This window comes from Protopterus annectens, chromosome 14.part0 (assembly GCF_019279795.1).
Source record: "Protopterus annectens isolate FY-2018-M chromosome 14.part0, PAN1.0, whole genome shotgun sequence".
Lineage (NCBI taxonomy): Eukaryota > Metazoa > Chordata > Ceratodontiformes > Protopteridae > Protopterus > Protopterus annectens.
In genome coordinates, this window is record NC_056748.1 from 1,017,113,176 (window position 1) to 1,017,122,305 (window position 9,130).

Here is a 9,130-nt window from a genome sequence, read left to right on the forward strand (position 1 = left end):
GAATTACTTCTTATTATTTTCATGACATTAGCAGAAATAGAATGCTTCTTGTTAAGTTTCTAATGGCTGTGCAGATTCATGCAGTGTGAACAGAATAAATGTATTAACTCTTTTAAATCTCGAATGCACTAAGCATGCATATTACTATTACATATTTTTCTAACAGTCCTACCATCTATTAACCTAATGTTAATGAATATTATTCATTCATTCATTTTAAATGTGTATTATATGTAAAACGTTTAACATGTTTTTCTTTCTTCTGTAATGATACTTAATTTGATGATTTAATACTGTTCCTTTAATTTTAAATGTGTATAAATGAATGATTTAACTAAGACTAGTCCTTTATTTCTTTATTGAGAAAAATATCTATATTCATAGTGTAATCTGTGTCATCCCTTTTGTCTCATGTCATAGCAAAAATGGGTCCTACACCAGCCCACTGTTCCCATTAAGATATGTATTTGTATGTACACACACACACACACACACACACACACACACACACACACACACACACACAACTGTATATATAGAGAGTTGTAAACAATCCGAAAAAGGAATCCAGCACTCTGACCCTGGACCACAAATGAAACCAGTTACAGCAGTATTGCCTTATTCACTGCCTCTCCGTCTTTTGTCATGTTTTAATTTAAATGCCTGTGAATTCAGATTATTTTGTAAATTACTTTATATTGTATCTATATTAGTTTAACTTTTTTTTTTTTTTTTAATAAACATACAGTGGCTTTATTGACTGGTTTAATTAAAGATCTGAGGGGTAACATATTTGCAAAAGTGAGAGTAGGAGAATTGAAAACAAAATATGTTTCTGAAAGTATCATTCCAAAGAAAGTTTGCTTCTGTGCATAGCTCTCAACCTCCTTTCTCCAAAATGAAGAACACCAGCCCTCATAATGTGTGACAAATGGGCAAAATGTGGAACACTTATAAACGGCTTGCTAACAACTTCAACTAGGAAGGTCATATGATGGCTAAAATATGCTGGTTTTACTTATAAAAAGATATTTTAATGAATTAATATGATTAATTTCTATTTACCCGTGGCTAGCAGTTAAAAAAATTCCTAACACTGAATGTGTGACAGACCCTTTCAGTGTGGAACTATGAGGAACATGAACTTTTCAAGACCCCAAATGAGGTACGTTCCTTGTAATGAGGTACACTTGAGAGCTATGCTTCTGTGTACTGGCCCCAAAACAATGGCAGTTACTTCCTCATTATTAAACTGGTAGCAAAAACTATTCCATGTCCATAATGCTGTTCAAATAATACTTACTAAAACAACTAGAATGCAACTGTCCATCTAAAGGACATATCACCTAAACTGATATCTCCAACTGCATGATACCTTTACCATATCTGACTCACCTCATTAACTCATTCATCCTAAACTGTGATTCAGCGTGTTGCGTAATAACATCTGTAAATCTACTATGCATAATGTAGTTCCTTCTTTCATCTTCCTAGTCGTTATTAGCTTTCCTAACCTAGATACTACAGTCCACGTCTCCACCACTTACATTCTGCCTTCTTCTTTAACTGTATTCTACCTCTTCTATTCCAGTTATGTAACTCTGCATATATTTAATTTGTTAGATCTTTTATTTATATATTGTTTCTCTGATTTTTCTGTGCTTACTCATATAACATATTGTAATTTCTATATTATAAATTGTTTTGTTACTTTATGATGTAACCCAGGCTGAGCCGGTAATTGGTCATGTGTTTACTGGGGTAGATCTCTGATCAAACAATTTAAATAAATAAATGCATAGTAATGGTCAAAGAAAAAAAGGGAGACAGAACTGGCTGTTATATCTGCAGTGTTCTTGCATAAGTTGAACTGTAGTAGGCACAATTTCATATAACTTACGATCTGAAGTAGGAAGACTTCATTTGTCTGCAACCTGTGGGATTCGGATCCGACATCGGATCCGAGCCGGCAATTCATAAGCTTTAGGATCCGAGCGCCTAGCTCCTCCCTTTACCCATAATCCCCTGCTAAACCCTGACTGACCTCAGATTTCGTTTGCCGCGTTCAGTAGCTGACAGGAATTTCGAGCTCCATAGCGAAAAGAATTTGGTGACATATTTTTTTGCCTATATTTTTTTCTTATAACTTAGCAAAAGTTAAAGTGTGTTTGTTTAGGCTTTCCTCCCTTCTTTAGTTAACTTTCTCGGGTGTTCGTTTAGTGTGTGTGTGTGTGTGTGTGTGTGTGTTTTTTTTAAGGCCTGTTAGGGCGTAGCTATGTCTGAAGCCCCCAAGGCTATATTTTCTAAATGTACCGAGTGTGGCCATAAGCTCTCCCCGGCTGATGGCCACACTCGGTGCGTTAAATGCCTGGGGGTTGAACACCTTTCATCTGGTTGCACCATTTGTGCAGGGTTCAATCCCCGGGCTTTAAAGGAGCGGAAGTCAAAGTTGGTTCTGGCGGGACTTCTCCTTCCTGAATCGGCTTCGGCCTCGGCCCCTGCTATCCTCCCTACTAAATCGCCAGTGGCTACTTTGGTCTCCCTTCCTCCGGCAGGGACTCAATCTCCCACTAAGAAACCGGAGGATAGGGAGACCAGGAGGGAAAAGGAGAGACACAGGGAAGGGCACCATAAGCGGCGGGCCGAGGCCTCTGCCTCGGCCCCGCCGCCTAAGCGTGCTTCCCCTCTGGCTTCTAAATATCCTCCTCCTCGGCTCCGATCCCCTCGGTTCTCTCCCGGACCCGAGGAGGTGGAGACTAGACCTTCGTCGAGGTCATCGAGGCGACACTCTAGATCCGCCTCGGTGGCCTCGTTGAGGTCAACCTTTTCTATGTCGGACGCTTATATGGACCGGATGATGAGGCGATTCATCCAGGCCCAGATGCAGATGGGAGTGCTCCTGGCCCCCCTATCTGGGAGGGGCCTCTACCCCTTTTTTCGCCCCCATAGCTCCTTCTCTGACCCGACTCCCGAGTTCGGAGCTTTCGGAGCCGGGCAGCGTTGGACCCGGGGGTGGGTCGGATCCGACTGGTCGGCGCACCTCGGATCCGATCCCTCCCTTGAGTGCTTCGGGTACTTCGGACCCGACCTCTTGGAGCCGTGGGCCTAGCCTCGGATCCGAGGGAGCCGGTGTCTCTTCGACTCCGTCTAGGTCGGAGCGCACCGGTCTCTTGGATCCCACGGTCTCGGCTCAGGTTCTGATCCATTCATCGGATCCGAGTGGGGGTCTGCTCTCGGGTCTTAGAGAAGTCGGCTCCCCCTCGGCCTTCAACGTTGTGGAGAGGGTTCTGTCGAGGACATCCGGACCCCCGGTCCCTGTCTCGGCTCCATCCCGCACTCCCTCACAGCTGGGCCAGGCTCCCATCAGCCGGTCTCAGGGACAGCCCGCCTCAATGTCCCAAGTGGTTCCTTTGGAACAACTGGTTGCTGGCGAGGACTCCTCGGACAGTCCCCCCGAGGAAGTGCCTCGTAAGCATAAGTGTAAGAGGAGGCACGTGGACTCCCCCGAGTCTATTACTGAAGACACGGACTTGGAGGAAGGGGAGGGCTCCCCAAGATCACCCCCAGAAGATGTCTCCTTTGGAGACATTATGGAAATGTTAAGGATCGGGGGGGGTGGTCTGCCCCCAAGGCCTCCTCGGACGAGTCTGTGTTCTTGGAGGCATTTGAGGCGGGCCCGTCTACCTCTTGGGTGTCCCCTCCTGCCGACCCTCTGGTGGACCTTATTTCCACCAGAGTGTGGAAGGACCCGGACACCGTAGAGCCTGTTCCCAAACGTCCGGACCGGATTCTTAGTCCCCCATTGGACTGTACACATTGGAGTAAGGGACCCCAAGTAGATGCCATGCTGATGGCTGCAGCCACAAAGAGGGAATTGGCTCAGGAGAGTCCCTCTATGCATCCCCCGAGCAAGGAATCCCGCTCGATGGATCGCATTGGGAAGCGAGTCTTTAGTTCAGCAACCTTCTCCCTGAGGGCGCTGAACTATATGGCACACGTGATCAGGATGCAGCGAGACCTGATTAAGGAATACGCTGCATCTCCCCCAGAGTCCATATCGGCGGAGGACAAACAAGTGTACTCCACCCGTATGGCCACTCTCAGAGCGGTATCTCATACTTCTATGCAGCTCTTATCTCACGGAACAGAGGGAGCCGCTAGAGCTAGTGGATCGGGCCTTGTTATGAGACGCCAGGCCTGGCTCCGGCACTGTGACTTCATGGAGCCCTTCAAAGCGACCTTCGCGAATGCCTCCTTTGATGGTACTGCCCTTTTTGGCAAAACGGTTCGCGAAATGCTTGTCCAGAGCGAAAAGGACGGGAAGACACTATCTGCCATCGGAGTCCGCTTCTCAGCTCCCCAGAGGTCCTTCTTGAAGAACCAAAAGGGACAGAAGAAGATGTGGTTCCGGAAATCGCAGCAATCCCAACCTGCTCCGGACAACCAGTCCTTCCGTGGCAGAGGAGGACAGGGAGGTCACCGTCCTAGAGGCAGAGGGGCTCCTAGGAACTTTGGGTCCAGAGAACCTTTCTCTGACAGACCCACGCAGCAACCCTGATGGGTTACCCGGCTGCTCCTCTCTGGAGGCAGTCGGGGGGTGTTTTTCGAGGCACCTGACATCATGGTAGTCAATCACGTCAGACCGTTGGGTGCTTCGAGTGATATCCAGAGGCTATTCAATCCCCCTTCACAGTATTCCCAGATCCAAAAACCTCCCTGATGTACCCACCCGATCAACGGGAGGTAGCAACTGTGGAAATCGCACAGCTGCTAACAAAAAGAGCCATCCAACACGTCCCCCGAGATCAGACCGGATCAGGGTTTTACTCCAGGTTCTTCTTGGTGCCAAAAAAGACGGGGGACTTAAGACCGATCCTAGACCTGTCACAACTGAACCTGTCTGTTACCAAACAAAAATTCTGGATGGTCACCTTACAATCTATCCTCCCCCTTTTGCGGGAGAACGATTGGATGTGCTCTATAGACCTCAAGGACGCATACTACCACATTCTAATGGACAGACGGTCCAGGAGGTTCCTACGCTTCCGGCTGGGAGCCAGTCACTACCAGTTCAGGGTCCTTCCCTTTGGTCTCACCTCTGCCCCCAGGGTGTTTACCAAGGTACTTGCAGTGGTAGCGGCCCACCTGAGACTCCAGGGAATTCAGGTGTTTCCATACTTGGACGACTGGCTCCTTACAGCGTCATCAAGGCATCTACTGTGCTCAGCCAGGGATTATTTCCTTCATATAGCCCCTCGGCTGGGCATCACCATAAACCGAGAAAAATCTTCCCTGGCCCCCACACAGCTTATAGATTTTATAGGCGGAAGATTGGACACAAGAAACATGCAGGCATTCCTCACTCTAGATCGACTGTCCAACCTGAGGTGTCATATCACGGCCATCTTAGAACCTGCTCCGACTGCAACTATGGTCCTGAGGGCCCTAGGTTCAATGGCGGCAGCCATTCCACTCCTCCTTCACGCTCGACTACACATGAGGATCCTTCAATGGACCCTCCAGGTCCAATGGTCCCCGCTTTACCTTCCTCTCAACAGCCCGATAGCCATCAGCAGAGCATGCAAGAGCTCCCTGTTCTGGTGGCTCCAGTCGACGGACCTCCTGACAGGGAGACCCTTCTGTACTGCATTTTCCCTAGTCACAGTGACCACGGACGCTTCTCGCCTCGGGTGGGGGGGGGCATTCAGTGGGCAGGGTTGTCCAAGGCACGTGGAACAGTTCAGAGACCTCCCTGCATATAAATGTTCTGGAGATGAGGGCAGTGCTATTAGCGTTGCAAGCACTACACAGCCTTCTTCCTGTAGGAACTATTGCTATCCAGACAGACAACATGTCGGTAGTCTGGTACATCAACAAACAGGGGGGAACCTGGTCCTACCCCCTTTGTCGAGAGGCCATGAGAGTATGGGAATGGGCAATCTCCACCAACCGCTTTCCTGTGGCAATGCACATTCCGGGAAGGTCCAACATTCTAGCGGACAAGCTCAGTCGCACCATTCTTTCCCCTCACGAATGGTCTCTCAATGCTCTAGTAGCGAAGCAGATTTTTGCCGCCTGGGGGCAACCCTGTTGCGATCTTTTTGCTTCTCCCTCAAATGCCAAATGCGACAATTACTTCGCTCTACTTCCGCCATTCGGGGAATCCCCGAGAGATGCCCTGGTGCATGCTTGGCCTCCCGGTCTCCTATACGCTTATCCTCCTCTTCCCCTAATGCAAAAACTATTACAGAAAGCCAGCAGTTTGGGGAGCAGAATGATTCTCATTGCCCCATTCTGGCCTCGTCAATCATGGTTCCCTTATGTATGGTCTCACCGAGTGAATCCGCCCTGGATTCTAGATCCAATTCCGGATCTCATTTCCCATCCTCAGGAGCTTCCAATCCCGAACCTTCACACTCTGAAGTTGACAGCTTGGCTGCTCCAGTTCCATCCCTAATCAGGACTCCCGGTATCTCTTCACCAATGAAAGCCATCATAGTGGCTGCCCATAAACCTTCTACTAGGAAGGTTTATCGAAGCAAATGGAAGCGGTTCTCTATTTGGGCGGAACATAAAAATCTTGATCCCTTTTCCGCGCCACTCTCTGCGGTACTAGACTTCTTGACAGACCTTTTCCAACAAGGAGCAAGCTCTTCGACGGTAAAGGTACAGATGGCAGCCATTTCTCATTACCATGTGGGTCATGATTCGACACCTCTCATGGCTGCAAAAATTTGTAAAACCTTTCTTAAGGGTGCTTTCCTCTTAAGACCTCCTGTTAAGGAAGCCGTACCACCTTGGGACTTATCTTTAGTGCTGCAGTGCCTAACTGCTGCTCCTTTTGAACCTGCAGCCTCTGTGGACTTTATCTTTCCTGGAAAACTGCTTTCTTAGTGGCCATTACGTCGGCTAGAAGAGTTTCAGAACTCTAAGCTCTGTGCGTCAAACCACCTTATCTCTCCATTTTTCCTGATAGGGTCTCCCTCAGGACCAATCCTTCCTTTCTTCCAAAGATTGCTTCCGAATCCAATATTAACCAATCTATTAATTTGCCAGTTTTCTTTCCCAAATATAAAAACAAAGGAGAATATAAACTGCATTCCTTAGATGTTCATAGACAACTGCGTTTCTACATTCACAGAACAGCTGGTCATAGACAGTCCGATCAACTGTTTGTCTCCTTTGCAAAATTCGCACTGGGTAAGGCAGTCTCTAAGGTCACCTTGTCAAAGTGGATTTCTAATTATATCTTGCAGGCTTATGACACCTCAGGAAGGCCAGCTCCTCAGAGAATTACAGCACATTCTACAAGAGCAGTATCTACTTCTGCTGCCTTTAAATCTAGAGTACCATTAGATGATATCTGTGCAGCAGCCACTAAAACCTCATCTCATACCTTCATTTCACATTACAAAGTGGACGTTGTTTCCAGAGGGAGAGCATCCTTTGGCTCTGCGGTGCTCCAGAACATCCTTCCATGACGGCCGCCCAAGATACAGGTAGCTGGGGACTGTCCCACAGGTTGCAGACAAATGAAGTCTTCCTACTTCAGATTAAGAAGTTATGTACTCACCATAATGTTCCATCTGAGTAGGTGACTTCATTTGGATGCAACCATCCCCCCCTTCCATCCCCCTGACCTTTCATGGCGCCATTAGTCCTGGTTTTCCCAGGATTCTGTTATACTGGTATTCACAGGGCAAACTCAATCTGAGGTCAGTCAGGGTTTAGCAGGGGATTATGGGTAAAGGGAGGAGCTAGGAGCTCGGATCCTAAAGCTTATGAATTGCCGGCTTGGATCCGATGTCGGATCCGAATCCCACAGGTTGCATCCAAATGAAGTCACCTACTCAGATGGAACGTTATGGTGAGTACATAACTTCTTATTTTTGTAAGCAGTGGAACTGTGGCAGACAGGATTTCTTAGTACTTATGTTTTTGTAAGCTGTGGAACTGTGGCAGACAGGATTTCTCAGTACTTATGTTTTTGTAAGCAGTGGAACTGTGGCAGACAGGATTTCTCAGTACTTATGTTTTTGTAAACAGTGGGACTGTGGCAGACGAGATTTCTCAGTACTTATGTTTTTGTAAGCAGTGGAACTGTGGCAGACAATGTTTCACAGTACTTATGTTTTTGTAAGCAGTGGAACTGTGGCAGACAATGTTTCACAGTACTTAAGTTTTTGTAAGCCAGGCATTTTCCTTCAGTAAAATTAGCAGAAGATTCACATTGTAATTGATTTTTCCATGCATTCTGTAGAGAGAAGGCTTTGCTTGTTGATTCTGAAATTAAGCAGTGGGAATTCTCTGAAAATAATGCTTGCTTTCTTGGGAAAAACAGAGAGCTTTTTATGAGGCAAAGTTTTCATTTTAGTCAACAGTGGAATAAATAGCAAAACATGAGACAGCTTTGACAAACATAGTAACACTGACAGCCAACTAAATGGGAAGGTCTTTGAAGTCAGCTAAAAATATCTAAAATGTTTGCCTCTTCCACGTTAATAATTTCCCATATTTACTTATTGTGTTACTCTTTTTGAAAGCTTGTAAGGGTGGGAGGAACTTTTTAATGGTTGATAAGCAAATATAACTAAAGACTAAGCGGTCCTTATATTCAGGTTACAAAACTGGTATAACAATGGGTGCGACCTACAAAGGTTAGTGAAGATGACTTTTTCTCTGATTTTACTGATTCTGTTCTCCCCAGTGTTTAACCATTTCAAACTAATGTGAAGATGCAAACAATATTTCAGTAATGATAGAAAAGTAGTTCTCATTTAAAACTTTATTTCTTAATCTGTATTATGTGGGTAGTCTTGGAGTTGATAGCAGAAAGCCAAAACAGTTCAGATTACAATTTTTTTTTAGATTTTATAGTAATGCATTACTTTAATTGTAGTAATCATGCAGCCTCACTCTGAACTGGAATTTGAAGAGAAGAATGTAAAGTAATATGCAAGCTTTATTATTTTCCATGAAAAAAATATTTTAAGCGTCTTTACGCAGCCACCAGAAACTACTTAAGTGAAGATAAGAGCCACTGATTTTGTTACTTCAAGAAAGGTAGACCTGGTGAACACCATTATGGTTCTGATATTTATACATGCAAGTTAAACTTCACTATTTTTAG